The sequence below is a fragment of the Falco naumanni genome, chromosome W, assembly GCF_017639655.2.
Source record: "Falco naumanni isolate bFalNau1 chromosome W, bFalNau1.pat, whole genome shotgun sequence".
NCBI lineage: Eukaryota > Metazoa > Chordata > Aves > Falconiformes > Falconidae > Falco > Falco naumanni.
Window position 1 is genome coordinate 24182390 of NC_054079.1, and position 19386 is coordinate 24201775.

The 19386-nt window shown below is 49.5% G+C and overlaps 1 long non-coding RNA gene and 1 pseudogene across 2 annotated transcripts in view; one reads left to right on the forward strand and one right to left on the reverse strand.

Moving 5' to 3' along the window:
• Window positions 1-6452, forward strand: part of LOC121080361 — a 77344-nt gene extending 70892 nt beyond the window's left edge. For both annotated transcript variants that reach the window (XR_005825340.1, XR_005825341.1), the window contains exon 3: window positions 6345-6452. This is a non-coding gene — a long non-coding RNA (uncharacterized LOC121080361). The remainder of the gene's footprint in view (window positions 1-6344) is intronic.
• A 908-nt stretch (window positions 6453-7360) lies between these two features.
• Window positions 7361-12840, reverse strand: LOC121080447 (annotated as a pseudogene).
• Window positions 12841-19386: the final 6546 nt, after the last annotated feature.

The window sequence follows — 19386 nt, forward strand, 5'->3', positions numbered from 1 at the left end:
AGTAGAATTTGCAGAGGTAGACTTAGGTAACTTGTGTGCACTGGCACAAAGCAGTTCTCTTCCATAAGCACTGGTATATCTACTGGTAAACAAGAGAAACCCAATTGCTACTTGATTTTCACTCCATTACAAATGTTTTGCTTTTTCAATTTTAATTATTGCTCTCTGTTCTTTCTCTTTAATTCACCAAACCTCCTTGATTGTACAATGATTGAATTTAAGAACATGTTAAAACTAATTTTCTCCTTTGCTTTTTACCTCTTACTGAGTCCAGTGCACAGACATGGAAAATTGTTCTTTTACAGATGTGTTTCCTGACTTGCATTTTATCCATGGTACTCAATGCTGAGTGATCTTTTAATACCAGCAAGCAGCTGATTTCTTATACCCACCATGTCCTAGCAAAACAAGGGCATTCACGGAGTATAGCAATGGAATATTACAAACCAGAACCAAATGCAAGATGGTTGTGCAAGTATTCGTGGGAGGTGTGGTGCAGGTGACAAACAAGCAGCCACTAAGGCAGCTGTATAACAGCTCCATCTCATAGACCAATTTGAGCTCTTCTTGGCATTGGTGGTGTCTCAGACAGCCATTGGAAAAGGCACTTGTGGTTTAATCCCAGCTGGCAACTAAGTACCACACAGCCCCTCTTGCTTGCTCCCTCCCTTGGCCGTCAGCATGATGGGGAGGAGAATCAGGAAAAGGTAAAACTCATGGATTGAGATAAGAATAATTTAATAATTGAAATAAAATAAAATATAATAATAATAATAACAGCAGCAACAACAATTGTAATGAAAAGGAGAGAGAGGGAAAGAGGAATAAAATCCAAAAGGAAAAAAAATCACCCCAGTGATGCACAATACAATTGCTCACCACCCACTGACCGATGCCCAGCCAGTCCCCAAGCAGCGATCAGCAGGCCCCGGCCAACTCCTCCCAATTTATATACTCAGCATGATGTTCTATGGCATGGAATATCCCTTTCGTTAGTTTGGGTCAGCTGTCCTGGTGGTGTCTCCTCCCAATTTCTTGTGACGCCCCGCCCTTCTCTCTGGCAGAGCATAAGAAACTGACTTAGTATAAACATTACCTAACAACAAGTAAAAACTGTGTTATCAACATTATTCTCATACTAAATCCAAAACACAGCGTTGTACCACCTACTAAGAAGAAAATTAACTCTAGCCCAGCTGAAACCAAGACAGTATCCACCCCTTATTCCACACCATTTACATCATGCCACACCTTAAAATACATCATCATCTTCCCTGTCTTGATATAAACACAGATATCATTCCCTTAGTCTATGGACCATCCCTCTAAAAGTCCATTGAGTTCATTTAATCCATGACGTTTGGCTCCATCTGTCATAACAGTCTTTGAAGGCAGGAAAGATGGTGCAAGGTGTTGGATTCTTGCATGTTGAAGCCGATTCTGATTCTGTCACCGCTGTGCTGGTCTGGTTTCATCAAAGTTCATTCTTCATTAATGTGGCTATCAGAAGGGAGTCTGGTTCAGATCTCCAAATCCAGAGTGGCAGAGATGGGCACTGCAACATGCCCAGTTTAATGATGGGCATATAGAAGTGAGAATATTCAGTGTTGTCTAGCAATAAACATCACACAATTTAATTCATTGACTGTTTTCACCCTAAAATCAAGTTCTCTTGAGACACACATCAAACTTCCCCATCCTCCCGCATTACCCACCAAGTGCACCCAGGTCCCTGAGTAACAGCAATCCCACAAATGGGGTTGACTTTGTTTGAGGTAGGAATAACCCACACTGTTTTCCCAAGCATATTTTTTTTACATGCACTACAGGAACTTTCTCCCCTTCTACAGTATGTAAAAGCTTTGACTGGGCAGGGCCCTTTTGATTGGCAGATCCTCTAGTATTGACTTACCAGGTGGCTTTTGCTAGATGAGTATCCCAATGTTTGAAAGTCCCACCACCCATTGCTCTCAGTGTAGTCTTTAACAGTCCATTACATTGTTCAGTTTTCCCAGAGGCTGGCGCATGATAAGGGGATATGATATACCCACTCAGTGCCATGCTCTTTGCCCAGGTGTCTTATGAGGTTGTTCTGGAAATTAGTTCTGTTGTCTGACTCGGTTCTTTCTGGGGTGCCGTGTTGCCATAAGACTTGCTTTTCAAGGCCCAGGAGAGTGTTTCTGGGCAGTGGCATGGGGCACAGGGTATGTTTCCAGCCATCCAGTGGTTGCTTCCACCGTTGTAAGCATGTGTTGCTTGTCTTGGCGGGTCTGTGGGAGTGTAATATAGTATAAATAGATCTGCCAAGCCTCCCCATATTTATATTTCAGCCATTGTCCTCCATACCAAAGAGGCTTTATCTGCTTGGCTTGCTTACAGTACATTTCACATTCATGAATGACCTGTGTGATAGTGCCCATGGTCAAGTCCACCCCTCGATCACAAGCCCATCTATATGTTGCATCTCTTACTTGATGGCCTGAGGTCACAGGCCCATTGAGCTATGAATAATTCACCCTTATGTTGCCAACCCAAATCTACCTGAGCCACTTCAGTCTTGGCTGCTTGATCTACCTGCTGGTTGTTTTGATGTTCTTCAGTGGCCTGACTCTTGGGTACGTGAGCATGTACATGATGTGCCTTCACAACCAGGTTCTCCACCCAAGCAGCGATACCTTGCCACAATGCAGCAGCCCAGATGGGTTTACCTCTGCATTGCCAATTGCTCTGCTTCCATTGCTGAAACCACCCCCACAGGGCATTTGTCACCATCCATGAGTCAGTATAGAAGTATTGACCATTTTTCTCATTCAGCACTGTCCAAAGCCAGTTGGATATCTTTCACTTCTGCAAACTGGCTTGATTCACCTTGTCCTTCAGCAGTTCCTGCGACTTGTCGTAGGGGACTCCATACAGCCGCTTTCCACCTCCAATGCTTTCCTACAATATGGCAGGACCCATCAGTAAACAGGGCATATTGCTTCTCATGTTCTGGCAATTTATTATACAATGGGGCTCCTTCAGCATGTGTCACCTCTTACTCTGGTGACATTCTGAAATCTTTGCCTTCTGGCCAGTTCACAATCACTTCCATGATTTCAGTTGGAATATAGTGGGCATCCAATCCACTGTATTCCCAACTCCAAAAACCCAAGGGTCGACCTCAAGTCTCCCCTGGTGCCTCTCTCCCCAGTGCTCCCACGGGTGTTAATCTCACTCCTGCTCATCCCCATCCTCCATGACAAACTGCCCAACAGTGGGACCCAGTACCTCATTTTGCCTCCCAAGATCCTCTCTTAAAAGATCCGATTCAGTGCTTTGGGATTTGTCCTGATTTCAGCTGGGATAGAGTTAATTTTCTTTTTAGTAGCTGGTGCAGTGATGTGTTTTGGATTTGGTGTGAGAACAATGTTTATAGGACGCTGATGTTTGTTAGTTGTTGCTAGGTAATGTTTATCCTAAGTCAAGGACTTTTCAGTTTCTCAGGCCCTGCCAGTGAGAAGGCTGGAGGGGCACAGGAAATTGGGAGGGGACACAGCCAGGACAGGTGACCCAAACTAGCCAAAGGGATATTCCATACCACATGACATTATGCTGAGTATAAATGCTGGCGGAAGAAAAAGGAAGGGGGGGCATTATGGCATTTGTCTTCCTGAGTAACTGTTACATGTGATGGAGCCCTTCTTTCCTGGGGATGGCCGAACACCTGCCTGCTCGTGGAAAGTAGTGAATGAATTCCTTGTTTTGCTTTGTTTGCATGTGCAGCTTTTGCTTTACCTATTAAATTTTTCTCACCTCAACCATCGAGTTTTACATTCCTTTCTGATTCTCCTTCCCATCCCTCTGGGTGAGGGGGGAGTGAGTGAGCAGCTGGGTGGTGCTTAGTTGCCTAAACCATGACAGGAGTGCTCAACATTTTAGATACTGAGGCAGGCTGAAACCTGGGCCCACCCCAACACCCAAGTGCTACAAAGAGACATGGGGAAGAAATAGGAAGAAATCTAAGCACAGCCCTCCAGCACAGCCATTGAGTCACCACAAAACTCCAGGTACTGGCAACTCCAGAGAGCAGCAGATGGCTCTCGGAGCTAGGCTGGCAACTTGAGACTCCAAATTTCCACCTGTATCCAACAGTGCCAGTGATGCTGGCCACCCTTGGGCCAAAACCAATCATCAGTCTCTTAAAATGATTGCTGGCAGCTCTTCCACATGCATATCCAGCCATGCAGACACAACCACCCCACCTTCACCCCCTGCTGGACTGCGGATGCCTGCTGTGCTGGGCACTTGCCCTTTGGGGTCCACAAGTATCCCAAGAGGGAGGGGAAAAGGAGAAAGGATTTGTGCCTTCTCAAACAGCTCTGGCTGCTCACTGCTACTGCTGGCACTTGCTGATGGAGGGGCTGTCCCAGAAACCACTCCAAACCCAACCTGGCACATTGCACAACACGCTGTGTAAACCCATCTGCTGAAGTTTCCATTGCCAAACATCTGTCTAGCGGTAAAAGTTGAAGGTGCACCTTGCAATCAGAGCCAGGGACACATCTTAGGGCTCCATTAATCTTCTCTGGATAGAAAGACCCCTACCCATCTGTGCTGGTTTTGGCTGGGATAGAGTTAATTTTCTTCACAGTAGCTAGTATGGGGCTATGTTTTGGATTTGTGCTGGAAACAGTGTTGATAATACAGAGATGTTTCCATTACTGCTGAGCAGTGCTTACAGAGTCAAGGCCTTTTCTGCTCCTCATACAGCCCCACCAAGCAAGTAGGCTGAGGGTGCACAAAAAGTTGGGAGGGGGAACAGCCAGGGCATATAAAGCTGGGGGGGGGGGGGGGGGCTGCTCAGGAGCTGGCTGGGCATCAGTTGGTCGGTGGTGAGCAATTGTTTTCATTTGCATCACTTGTCTTTCCTCGGTTTTATTTCTCTCTGTTATTTTCCTTTTTTATTATTACTATAAAATTTTATTTCAATTATTAAACTGTCTTTATCTCAACCCATGAGTTTTCTCACTTTTACCCTTCTGATTCTCTCACCCATCCCACCAGCGGGGACTGTGTGAGCGGCTGCGTGGTGCTTAGTTGCTGGCCAGGATTAAATCCTGACACCATCACAAGAAAAACTTGCACAAGGCTTGCACTCCAAAGGTTAGGGTGCAAGTTTGCACTGACACCCCTCCCTCCCTGCGGGACTTTGCGAGCAGGCAGGCATCACTGCCGGCTGAGCCTGGGGCCTGCGGGACGGGGCACCCCCCTGTCCACCTCCAGCCCCCAGACCCCTCCCTCCGGGAGCCGGGTAATCCCCCTCATACCGGGAGATGCACACCCCAAAATTGCTCCGGAGGCTGCAGCATCTTTTCCCAGGGGGCAGCCCCGGGAGCCGGCAAACTTACAGGCGACGCTGGGCCATAGCTGTGCTCTGTGCGACACTGGGGACAGAGCAGGGGGCACCGGGGATGAGCGCACCCGGAGGTCCGCAGCGGTTCTGGTGTTGGGTGCATCCCACCATCTTGATGTTCCCCGCTGGGAGATGTAGTTTGGCCCCCACAGCTCCCCGGCGGCTGCAGCACTGGTGGCGGCGGTGCTGCTCCGGGAGTTGGAGCCGATGGGGCTCCCCGGGGATTGGTACTGCTGGGGATGCCTAGGGGCACTTAGGGGTTGATACCTTCCCCTGGGGCTGTGCTGGGGTTTGGTGGTGGTGGTGGTGGGCGGCCTGCACTGGGATGCCCTAGCTGCCAGGGGATGGAGTTCATGTCCCTAGTGGTGTTCAGGTGCTGCTTGGGGTGGGCACAGCTTGGCAGCAGTGCTGCCCCATGGGGACATGGAGACCCAGATGGCTCCATGCTAGAACATCCCTCCTGTGAGTACCACAGTTTATATTCCAAAGCATGTGTGGGAGGCTCTGGGTGGTGTTCCCTGCTGATACTGGGCTCCCAGATCTTCCTCTGAGAAGGGCATTTCATGACTTCATTAATTAAGTGCTGCTTTCAATTCCTCCTCCTTATTTAGTCCATGTCAGTGCTCAGCCTCCCAGATGTTTGGCAGCTCCTCCTGGATAACTTGACAAAAGCAAGCACATGCTAATCAGCTCAGAGTGGAGTTGACTAATACTGGTATCAACAATTGCTTTTATTTCTGGCTCTGTTACTATGCTCTGAAAGCTTTTCCTTGTGTGCCAGGTGGTGGCAGGACACCAGACCCTGAGGGTTGTTAAAGTGCACACCAAGCCAGCAGTCACTGAATTTTATCCCCCTTCCCTGGGGACTTCCCCAGCCTGTAGGAAAAGGTCTGAGGGGAATGGTTGCTCAAGCCAGTTTTAATGAAAGTTCATCTTTTCTCTTCACCAGCGCTATGAGGCAGAGTAAGCCTCCAAAGCAAACTCAGAGTGGATGGTTGTAAGAGTCAGTCCAAAGAGAACAATATTGTCTCAACATTGCCAACAGAGACCTGGAGATGTGTCGCGACGGAGGGAAGAAACAGTCGCTCAATATGAGTGATCAGCAGACTTCGTTTATTGTCCCTTACAGTCACCTTTTATGCCTTGTTATAATTAGCTCATACATATTACAAAAGTTAAGCTCATTATTGGTTAGTTGCCTAAATACCAAGTCCGCCCCTAGTTTCTCTTCTGTAGTTATCTGTTCCCACCTGCAACATTCTTTTCCCACCAAAATCTTCCTGTTATTGTGTAACAAGGACAGCCAAAGACAGTGTATTTTGCTTTACTTCAGATAAGCTGAGAGCGATGTGCATTTTTGTCCAGCCAGCTGGACTATGTCTATGAGACCTTTTTTCAGCTAGCCAGTTATCCACAGAGATGGAATGTGGTCCTCATGGACACCAAGACACAAAGACCCTGGGAAAGAGAACTGCATGGTACGAGGAGTACTATGCCGCTCCCTGCTACCTGGGACTGAAAGGAACAACTAAAATAAGGCCACATAACCGCTGTCCAGAAGATGGATCACAACCACTGTCGTAGCAACAAACCAGAAAAATTGAACTTCAGGTGAACTTTCTCCATTGTAATATCATTATAATACAAAAAACCACGTCCTGGTCTGAAGCTACTCGCCTCTAAGGCAAACCACGCCTCAGGCACTCCTCTTTGGACATGGGTGGTAACCTTGCTCGAGAAGGCAGAGACTGGCAACAATCCATGGGCCAGAGGAGGAGCAAGATGTGTTGCTTGGCATAAAAGATGGCTCCTTAGCAACCGAACTTTGAAGATCTTCCCCACGAAGGATCACGACAATCGGAAGGACTGGTGGGATGCTGCCTGGACCTGGGACCATAGGGACACCTTGGACCCGTAGTGGTAGCTATAATCCTCTTTCCTTTTCTTTTTACTTTACCTTTTCTTCCCTTCCTGTCACTCTATTTACTGCATGCCGCTTTACGGGCAAACAATAAAGTTGCGCTGTTTGATCAAAGCATAACCCCTTGGCATGGTCGCCTTTTTTTTTGTGCCTCAAGATCATAGTAAACGAACCATCACGAGTCCACTGAGTGGACTGTGACAATGGTGTAGCTGTCTCTCTGGACTCCTGTCTTCTTGAAGTGGTTTGTGTCCCACCTAAGAGAGGAGATAAAGTTAGCAGCCATAGGAGGATGAAACTCCAGTGAGGAAGAGCAGAAAACATGCTTCTGGCTGCCTGCATCATTTAGGGGCAAGAAGCAGACACACAGCTGCCCCCATCCACTTTGGGGTGTGTCTTTGGGTGCTGAGACCAAAGCAAAGCCCAGAAAGAAGAGCTGAAGCTCCCTGGCATTGCCATCTCAGTCAGCTGCTTCCAGTGGGTCTCCCACCCTGCAAATGCCCACTCACCCTTGCACTGTCATTTACCTAAAACCTTCATTCACAGAGCCATGCAAGTCCAAGCAAATCTGCCTGTTTCTCAGCAGAGAAAACCTTGAGAAGCATCTCACCAAAGCTTGGGCATAGGGACATCTACAGGGAACCCAGCACTCCCAGTTTGTTCTTGTTGTTGTTTGGTTTTAGCTTCTGGGCTCAGGAATTTAAAGCCAATTGCATGTTTTCTGCAAGCCTGAAGCCTAATTTTGGACTGTGGGGGTTGATGTAGTAGCAGAGTGATGACTAAGCTGGTTGAACAGCCTCTCCTTGCCCTTTGCTGCTTCCTCAAGGCTGTTCCAGGAAAAGAGCTGCCTCAGCAATGGAGACATCCTAAAGGTAAACATGTGGGGATTAAAAGGTGCTGCTGGACCTGCAGCAGGTAAGGGACAGGGCTGATTACTGTGGGAAGAACACTGTGACCAGAGAACAGGTTATTGGATAAGAGCAAGTGATGATGACAGAAAATACAAGAGCAGCACAGGAAACACTGATGTGGCCCCAAAAATCTGAGAGATGCTGAGCTACATGCAGTCAGGCTTAGGGGTGCCAGCAAGATTTCAGGTGCCATACAGTCCCAAGGATTGCAGGATAAGACCGAGAATAGAAACATCTGCCCTGGGAGTAAATTTGGTCACTGCTTCTCTGCAGGTGGCAACAACACACTCCAGAGCCCAGCATCATAATGGCATCCAGTCATGTCCATTTATCCTGTGAGATGGAGGTGCAGCAGCTGCATTGCTGCCTGTGTGGGCAACGTGATGGGACCTGTTACCCCTCAGGGTCCACAGCCCATATCATCACCCCCAGAATAATCCTCTGAGTAATTTTGCATGAAAACCTAATGAAAAGAGACCTAGTGGCTGGCTGGTGTCAGGAAAAAATAATAGGCTTTTCCCCCAGGGCACCCTGCCTGGAGCACTCTCCCCATTGAACCTGTCTGCACCTAGGGTTTGTGTACAGGGAGGATGGCTTGGGGTGATGTGTAGATGCTCAGACCATTGCTGTGGGGCTGTAACTGCAGCACAGGATATTCATGCAAGAGACAGCAGAGGTAGGGTGAGCAGTGGCCTCAAGAACAGGTCATGTGCATCCCAACCCAACCCATCCCATCCCATGGAAAGCCATCTCAGCTTTACAGCCCTCTCTGCTAGCATGTGGAGATGCCTTCTGAATGGTGGGGCCCCCATTGATGTAGTAGTCCATCCTTCACAGGCAGTAGTGGTGCCCAGAGCAGGGGCTGTAGTAGCCCTGGAAGGATCCCCTCCCCATCACAGTATACACAGGCTGCAGGGACAGTGGCGAGAGCCGTGACAGCCTGTGCAGCATATTGGTGGCCACCTCCCTCTGCAAGCAGAGGGATGGCAAGGGTAAGGATGAGGAGGAGCAACCAGCCTGTCAGCTGCTGGCACGGCACAGGCACAGCTACAGCAGAAGCACAGGGGCAGGGCAATGGTAGTTTGTAGAGGAATTTTTAAAGGACTGAGGACATATGTTACCATTGTCCGGGTTGGACAACCCAGGCCTGATAGTTGAAGCTGCAGAGTAACTTTAAATTGTCCTTGGAACAAGCAGTGTGAGAAAGAAAACAAGCTGTGCACAAACAAGTAGCCAGGTGCAGAGCAAGTCCTGGGAACCGCGAAATCCACACACTCTGATCAGCACACTCTGATCAGGCGCCTGCAGCATGCTCATCGATCAGCCACACGGACGCCCGTGTGACCAGAAACTTTTATCCAATCACCTGTGTGTAGAGTCGGGTGAGCGGTTGATTTAAGTTATAAATATGACCTGTTTGTTTAATAAAGTGAGCACAGCACGTAGCCATATTGGTGTGATTGTCGTGACTTGGCCGACTCTCCATGGGGGACCCTCTTCAGTAGTTATCAGATTGATTGAGGCAAGCACGTTTTGGGTGGCATGGCATGGGTATGTTGTGCAGGAAGGTCTCCATCCTTGTGTCCTGCAAGGAGCAATGGCACGCCTTTGCAGGATTGCCACTCTTTCTCTGCAGCGCCTGAGGTGCTGGCAGCTCTGGTTTGAGGGGGTGGGGGGTGGGGCAGGAGGGGCCAGACCCGACCTTGGGCAGGAGGGGGAGGTAGGAGGAGAGTGCTTATTCCAGGCTGTGCTGTTGTAGGGACCCATTCTCCAGGGGATGTATTTGTCTTCCTTGACAAAAACTGTTTTGTACTTCACAACATGAAAGCGACAAGCAGTGGTGTCCTGTGGTACCAGGGATGCAGGGGATGGCCAGAGCATCCCGACTGTTCCCCCTCTCCCCCAAATGCAGTGCCATGGGGCCAGAGGGCTTGTCAGAGGTGCTGCTCCCAGAGTCCTTGTTAAATTTCTGTATGGAGGTGACACCCACCACTTCCAGCCAATCAGTCACTCACTCATCCTTGCTCACACAACCTTGGTCCCTGGAAGATATGGTGTGCCAGGAGGGCGTGCCCCAGGCAGTACCTACAACCAGGGGGTATTTAGGGGCCACCCAGGGAGTGAGCTCTGGGGATCTGCAGACATCCCTGGGACCAGGACAGTCTCAGTGTGGAGATGGGTATGGGCAGCCACATCAAAGCCACAAGTGCAGATGCTGAGGGAGGGCCTCTTCACCACTGTGGGGGGGAGCACAGGATGCAAAAGGGGGGGATGAACAGAGCTGCTCCCACTACCCTCAGACCTTGTCCCCATGGCCCATGGGGACATGCTCTGTGTGATGCTAGGAGGGGGATGGTTGGGACTTCAGCAGTACCTTCAGACCTGGCCAGCCAGCAGGGTTGATGGCATTCCTGTAGTACTTCTGCATCACTGCCTTAATCAGCTGCTCAGGCTGACATTGGCTTGCCAGATTTTGCACCAGGGGTCATCATTAATCCCTAGAGACAGCAGTGAGTGGGGAGAGATGCCCAGGCCATACGGCAGTGCCTGCCTTCGTGGGTGTTGGGGCACACGGTGAAGCCGATTACTGGGCAGGGTCTAACACCAGAGACCTGCCACAAGCGCCAAGCCCCACTCCTCTGTGGTGGGTGATCATGGGGGCTGCAGCAGCACCGTGATTTCACCCTGAAAAGCTTCCCACTCGCCCAAAGCTGGGGGATGGAAAATGGCCAGGCATCACTGGCTCCTTTCCTCCTGCACCCAGGGTGTCCCTAGGCATCTGGGAGCTTTGCAGAGCAGGATATGGGGTGGGTGCACTGGGGCTGCCAGGTATAGGGCCAGCAGAGGTTGAGAAGCGGGTTACAGGATAAAGCCAATTTCCTACAGCTGACAAAGCCCAAGAGGGCTGGGGTCTTGCAGGGCAGACAGGTACTCCGGTTGCATGAGCCATTTCTGTCCCTGCACAGTGGTGACATCCCTCTCCATGCTCTCTGCCGGCTCCCTTATTATAATGCACAGTCTAGCAAGGCTGCAAGAGATGAGCCAGTTTGCAATGTGCTTCACCTTGGAGCCTGCATTCTTTTTAGCCCATGTGGGGAGAGCTGCACTTCCACAGCATGCGTGTGATGTCCCACAGACACCCCGCCCAGAGTGATAACACGGCTCAGGGATTCCTCCAGGACTAGGGCTGGGAGAGGTGTTGCAGCGCTCAGATCTCCCACCTGGCCCCTGTAGAGTCTCCCTGGCATAGAGCTCCCCCCCAAGCTGAGCCAAGCCTGCAAGCTGTGTGTTGGAGCAGTTCTCAGAGCTACCTGATCTGCTCCCCCATCACCATCGTGTTAGGCATCAGCCTTGGGCTGAGCTATGCCACTCCTTCAGTTTCCCCTTCCTCATCAAGATCCTTCTCCCTGCACACTCTGAAACCTACTGATGGACAGGGCTAACGTGAGAACTTGTACTGGCAACCACCTGCCCCATGAGCCTGAAGCCACTGCAGGGTGCAGCTCCAGGAGACAAGAAGCCAGCAAGCACAGGCTGTGGGGTATTAAACATTTTGCAAACCAGGGAGCATGACCCACCCCCCCCCCCCCATTACAGCCATGCAGCAAGGCACATCATGAGTCCCCATACCACCTGCCCGGCACCAAGCACCCACAACCAGGTTGGGGTAGAAATCCTAAGGCAAGGGTCCTCAAACTTTTTAACCAGGGGGCCGGTGCGCAGATGAAGTGGCAGGAGGTCATCTGCGGCTGCTTGGTTTCCCCCCCCCAACCCCCGGCGGGGGGGGGGGGGGGGGGGGGGAGGGTTCTGTAAATACCAGGGGCTGGATTGAGGACCCTGGGGGGGCTGTATCCAGCCCACGGGCTGTAGTTTGAGGACCCCTGTCCTAAGGTTTCCTTCTCCTGTGGCATTTACTTGCATCACAAACTTATTTTCTTTCCAGAGCTGCAGTGGAGCCTGGTCTTGGATGGTCTTTTTGACCGGCAGTAGGAGTCAGTGTAAGTGCTGACAGGGGTCTTGTGTTTTCCTGGAGGGTCACAGGGTACCCCACTGGATCAGCAGCACTGCATGGAGCTGGAGGCTCCCAGCCCACTCAGGAAAGGGAATAGGGCCCTGGTGCTACTGCTCTACCAGCCCAGGGTGGTGCTTAAGCCGTTGGTGATATCATAGTGTAAGAGAAGGGAGATTTGGTGACTGTCAGCCCTGTGGCTGCACTACCAAGAATAACAGGTCCCAGGCTAGGGCACAATTGCTGCCTGCATGTCCTGATTTTGGCTGGGATGGAGTTAACTTTCTTCTTAGTAGCTAGTACAGTGCTGTGTTTTGGCTCTGATATGAGAACAATTTTGATAACACACTGATGTTTTGATAACACACTGATGTTTTTAGTTCTTGCTGGGTAATGTTTATACTAAGTCAAGGACTTTTTGGTTTCTCAGGCCTTACCAGCCAGAGGGTTGGAGGGTCACAAGAAACTGGGAAGGGACACAGCCAGGTCATCTGACTTGAACCAGCCAAAGAGGTGTTCCATACCATGGGACATCGTGCTTGGTATATAAATTTGGGGAGTTAACTGGGGCCTGGGGATCGTTGCTCAGGTACTGGCTGGGCATCAGTCAGCGGGTGGTGAGCAGTTGTACTGTGCATCACTTGTTTTCCTTTCTCCCTTTTCCTTTGGATTTTGTTCCTTTTCTCCACCTTTCCATTATAACTGTTGCTATTATTATTGTTCTTACCTTTCTGTTGTTATTATTATTGTTCTTACCTTTTTATTCTATTTAAATTATTAAATTGTTCTTATCTCAACCCTCAAGTTTTACATCCCTTTCCAGTTCTCCTCCCCACCTCTCCAGGTGTGTGGGGGGTAATGAGCAAGCAGCTGCGTAGTGCTTGGTTGCTAGCTAGGGTTAAACCATGACACTGCATCACTCCATGGCCACAGCTGCACCCTCCTAGCTTTGTCTTGGCTCTGGGCTTCCTCCCCTCCTGCAGGCAATTAGCTTAACAATGGTAGGAAACAGTTTCAGCTGATCCTAGTCAAGATAATTTTATTTTGGGAGGTGCAGGATCAGTAGTTGTTTTTCCAGCCCCTCTCTCCCATATTTCCTTGGAAATCTTGCAGTAACCCAACTGTGTGCACACAGTGCTGCACCTGTGCAGCCAGGGTACAGCACCAGGCACTTCTGGCTCAGTCTGCTGGGGTAGCCAGGGGATTTACCACCTGCTCTGTCTGCCCTTTTTAATTAAAAAGTTGGATTTAGGTGACCCTGTGTGGTTCATTTGCTCTTCTGTCTTGAGTGCTGTGATGGGCTCTGCAGCTGGAGTAAGCAATCCTTATCTATCTCAGCACAGAGGCAGTCAGGTTATGACAGGGAGGGATATGCGTGAACCGGGTTTGCTTTTCTCTGAGATGGTGAGCTGAGCAGAAACCCTGCTCTGGCTTGGCTTGTCACACAGTGCTGACTCAGAGCCCCACTTTGCTCCCGCCTCCAGCCCTGTGAGGGCTCTCAGAAGCCCAACCCCTCTGCTGCCATGTTTTTGGGGATGACCAGTGAAGACTCATGTCCATCTTGGCAGGGTGGATGCCAACCTGTCCTCCTGAAGGGCTGCTGAGCCCTGCTCTTTTCGTTGTGGGATGGTGGGGCTGGGCAGCCTAGGGCACCCAAATGCATCCAGGTAAATGTGATTAATGTGCTGTTGAAATGAAGAAAATCTGCCATTGATTTTTTTCATGCCCTGCTGGTCTCTGTTGAGCCAGGCTCAGGCTCTGTCCCCTCCTGGGAGCTGGGGGGGGGGGGGGGGGGGGGGGGGGGGGGGGGAAGAGGGTGGACACAGGGATGTCAGTGATGCCTCTCCCTCCTCACTCCTGTGGCCTTGGGGCACAATCTGGGGAGCACCACTCTGAAGAGAGGTGGGGTCTGAGCCTCTTGGTTGGGGGGATGACTCACCCTGCACTGGGTCAGCTGTCAGAGTGAGCCAGTGGCCCCCCATAGCTGTCCCCTGTCCCCAGCAGTCCCTAGGGTTTCCAGCTGCTGATGTTAGACTATAAAATCAGTGCTTGATTCTTATGCCAACAGCTTTAAGGGGCAGGAATGACTGCAAGGCTGGAGAAAAGGTTATTTCACTCATCAATGTTGTATAGATGCAGCACTTCCTTCTGCTTCTGTAGCTGTCAGGAGGAGAGGTGTAGCCCAGGTGCAGGGGCTGGGTCCCACCTGATGTGCCTTCCTACTGCCTTGAGGAGAAGCCTTCCCAAATGCTGGCTGGGGGCTGGCTGGCCCCAGTGGGTTTAACTGTGCCATATAGCACAACTCCACATCAGCTGCTTCTACTGAGCCCAAGCAGCTGGTATTGGCCATGGAATGAAGGCTGCCCCCTCAATTTCAGTATCTGCGATTGCTGGGGGCTCAGACGAGATGGTGTGGTTCATACCCTCTCACCACAGTTCGCTCCAATGACAGTCTGGCAGGCTGTTTTTCATATGTATGCTGTTTAATATTAATTCTGTTACACTACACACAGACAGTAACAATGATAAATACTGCAATGGAAATGTTAAAAAAAACTATTATACATTTCATGTTTTTCAAAAACCCCCACATTTTAAAATAAATTAATGCATAAAACTGATGTAGAAAAAAGACAACCCAAACCAAACCACAACACAACTGATCTGTTTAAGGCAATACTCTGCACAGATGGGAACAGTAGTACAACAGTGTGCTACATGTTCTGAACAGGAAAAAAAAAACAAAAAACATACAAGATGCAGACTGATGCTTCAGGAGTGAAAAAACTCCCAAACCCAGATAATAAAACCAATGGCCAAGTGGAGCATTAATACACTCTGCATGTCAAATGATTAGCAGGTTCGTAACATGGACTAAAGTCAAGCTACAACAAATTCATCTTCCTAATTAAAAGGTTATTCAGGTCAAACCCTACATTTAACTGTACTTTGCATTTGGCTGTTTCAGCTATGTTTCACTATATGCAAGGACAGCTGGAAATTCATCTCCTGCTCTGAGATTAACACAAAGGTCAGGAGGCTTCTCCTCCTGAAAGATATTTCCATTAAATACATCCAAAAAGGATCTTACCTTCAGTGACCCCCAAATGCCTCCTGCCATCTCCTCCCCTGGGGCACCAGGCACCACATGGGGAAATGAGACCTGGGAAGCGTTTGCTTGGGTTGAGTTTTTTCCAAGCTAAGGACACGAAACGGAAGTGCAGATCTGATCCGGACTCTGAGGAGTACTATTTCCCTGTCTGCCAGAAACGGCTACCTGGAGCCTGCTGAAAACACTTTGCCAGGCTTCTCCAAACCCAGCTTGTATCCAGGCTCTGGATACAGCCGTGGTGTTTGCTATTAAGGTTGGTGTGAAGCTCCATACCTGCCCAGACAGCCAATTAAACCCAGTTATTAATGCAGCCCAGAACTTGGCCACTGGAAGGTGGACAATAATCATAATGCCAAAAAAAATCCCCCTCTCCCTCAAAAAAAAAAAAAAAAAAAAAAAAAAAAAGGGACAGTAGCCACTTCCTGCCAGTTTCTCCTGGTGGATCCCCATCAGCTGCCACCTACGCAAGATCAGCAGCGCCAGATCTCACCAACATTGACCCAGTACATTCCCAGTGAGGTGTACATCTGCAAGGTGCTGCCAGGGGGCAAAAAAGCTTCTTGGGACATGGTTGGAGCTTCCTGTTTTGCCCTGCTAGAGTACATGGGGAGGAAGCTATGGTACACAAGGAAAGAAACCCAAGCAGAGTTACTAAAAATAAAGACTTGTGATGGCCATCAACTGTCTGGACTGCCTTGAGTTCAGGTGGGAGAGAGGGATGCAGAACTGGGCTGAGAGTAACTTTGGTGCATACCTCTGATGCTCATCAGTAGTACATGGGAGGATGGGGGGGAAGATGATATCTGCTTTGAGAAAAGGAGTGGAAGGAGGACGTGTGCAATATAACAAGGCTTGTGATTCTAGAACTAGCCATTGGACATGGATACCGAAGTTTACCTGTGACAACTAGTCATCCTTCTATTGTCACTGCTGCTTTCCCCATTTCCTGGCCTGATTCTTTGTCAGTTTGGGAATCTGTGGCTGTTTGACATGATGGTCAGTGCTGACTCTCCCATCCCAGTCCCCACAGCACACATGGTGACTCAACTACAGGATGTACAATGAGGTCTGGAAGTTGTATGTTAGGCACAGACTAGCTCTGCATGCAAGTGGTGCCTGCTTTCAGAACCCTTCAGAAAGCTATTTAATGGTGGCTCGTTTCCTTCTTTATTAAACTGAAGGTTCATTAACCCCTGTGGAAGGAGTAAAAATGGTTAAAAATGTGCAAAAAGGGGGAGAAAAAAACACTTTCTGAATTTTCTCCCCTGCAAAGACTTCATCCTCTGCAAGAGTCTTTCTCCCTGCACAACTACAGCCCTACCAGTGCATCTCAACAGTGCCCTGCCCCAGCATAGCAAGGGTACAGCCAACAGACTTCCCACTTGTGCCTCTGCTGCAGGTCTCCAGTCTATTTGCACATGGGCTGGCAAGCCTGGGACCTGGTGCTTGGGTCCCAGACCTCCCGCAGCGCTGAGCCCAGGAGGGTGAAAGTGGCTGGCTTAGCTTGCTGGATCACACCAAGGTTTTACACTAGCCTGGCTAACCCTCAGACCCACTGCCTTCACATGATGAGAAATCCCAGCCTGCTCTCTTTCTCATCCACCATCACAGTTGTTGGATCTCCCACTGGTCTGATGTTTGCCTTGGGTTTGTCTCAGGACAGAGGCAGCTACAAGCTGAACACAGATGCTATCCCAGCTTTTCTGTGCAAAAACCTGAGCAGAGAAATCAGTGAACTGGGGATGGAGATGAAGGTGATAAAAACAAGAAGGGCTGTTGTGAAGAGAGCTTGTCCAAGTTTTCCAGCTCTCTCTGTGGGTCTGTATTACATCTCCCAGTAAACTTCATGTCTCCCAAATCATGCAGGTTTGAGGAAGGTGGGTAACAAAAGGAGTCACAGCTCTTTTGGGACCAGTGCAGAAGGGAGAAGGCAGCCCAGTTGGAGAGCAGTTCTTCCTGGTAAGCTCATCTGGGGCAGCTGGATGGGCAACTAGGGGAGAAATGCTGCTCTGGGAAGGCAAACATCTCAGCAGATAACGGGACTTATCTCAGCATGGCCTTTTGGTGGCCTTTTCCTGGTGCCTGCTGTGCTGGTTTCCAGTGACATGTCTGAGACAGTCACATTTTAATGAGGCTTCTTTTGTACCTTCCACTCCCTGATGCAATCTTACCACCTGTATCACTATTTGTTACTATGGAATGGCTCCACAGACCAGGCACAACCAGTGAGATGGGCTCCTTCCAGGAGCAAATCCATTTTTTGCTGGAGCAGCTTTTTACAGAAAGAGAAAGGCTTGGAGCCACCACCAGTTTCTGCTGGCAACTGGGTCTGGGAAGCAATGGGAAAAGCTGCTCTCTGCAGGCACCAGGGGAAGCTGCAACCTGTCCTGCTGGTGTCCATGACACTCTGTGATGTGCCTTGCTGCATGGTTGTGTGGGCCATGGTGCTTTGCTCCATGTAATCTCAATCAGTCCTTGGCCTTTGCCTTCTCAGCAAGATGTCAGAGGAGTGCTCAGTCAGACAGCATTTAGCTGCTGTGATCCTGGGATTGCCACCAATGTCAAGGGGGCCAAAGGAGAGGATGTAGCTGTAATTTTTTGGAAGCAATGCAGCAGCTCAGTTGCACAATACAGGGACTTAAAATAAAGATGCCAGCCCCTGTGAGAAACCTGCACCTGGTTTTAATGCAGTCTGGCATTAATCTTCTGTAGGTAATCCCAGGTCACCTCTTCCTCTATGCTAAGTTGCTGACCCTTCTGCTTCAGGGCTTGTGTGGCTCTGTAACAGAGGTGGGTTTGTCTGATGAGATGTGGTTCAAGGTTTGGAGCAATCCCTGACACAGGAAAGCCTTGAAAGGAAGTGACAAGGATGCCATGTTCTCTTAGAGGTGAAAAGCACCTTAAAATTAACACCTTCCCATGACTTCCCCTTAGGCTCAACCTAGCCCAGCTTGCCCTGTGGCACTGCCCATCTACGCAGATGTTTCTTTTGAGATATGAGAAGTAGAAATAGGAGGGTGATGTGAAGACTCAGCTCTGAAGGGTGGTAGAAGTCAAAGCCAGGGTATATTTAGAGTGGCACATGCAACCTGTGCTTGCTGAGCCAAGCAGCAGCCAGGTAACAAAGCCTGCTTCATTCTAGGTAAGAGTGGCCATACCCCGTGTGAGCTCTAAGGGAGAATGGTAAAGGAAGAGCCCTGGCAAAAGTGCCAGTTTATACCCTCAGATCATTACATGGATGCTAAAAGTAAGAGCACGAAACTGCCGTGGGAATATCCCAAAGGAACCCTTCAGTGTTCTCTTCACTCCCATCAGCACTCACTATCCCAGTTGCACTCTTAACTTCCTTAAATCCACTAGCAGGGGATGGTGCTGTTGGTCCACCAAATCTTCTTACATATTCTCTGTGGCAGCATGCAGATTGAGAAGCCAGCTGTGCAAGAGCCAGCTGCCAAATAACTGGGAAACACATCCTTGCCAAACATCTGCCTCCAAAACTGTTTAATCTCTCTACTAACCTCCACCCTGCAGCTTTCTGGCACATGCAAGCAACATCAGAAGGTGGTAAACAGAGGGAAAGCAGAGTTGTGTTGCTGTTCTTTGTAGTACTTTGAAAATACACATAAAACTTCTATAGTGTGCTTTTTGCATCTTGCTTGCAGAGCTATCCTATCAGTGGTGTCTGCCACACACTTGGCAACATCCATGCAAGGTGTTGGTAGCATCTTGGGAAGGCAGTTTTCTTCCCTTTGCTGCAGAAGGGAACAGACATCAAGAGGAGATGTGACTTGCCTGAGGTTAGAGCAAATCTGTAGTATGTGCCAACAGCAGCAAGGGATTCTAGATCTCATTTCTGTGTTCTAACAGTTCAGCAGACTCTCCACAGCAGTATTTGGCTGTGGTGCCAGCTCGGGGACACAGTGTTTCTGGTGTGTGCATCTGAAAGTGTGCTTTGCTCCCTGCTGGTATTGGTACTGTACTGAGATAGATTAACTCGGACAACTGGGATCTGCCCTAGGCCAAGACAGCACTTGGCAA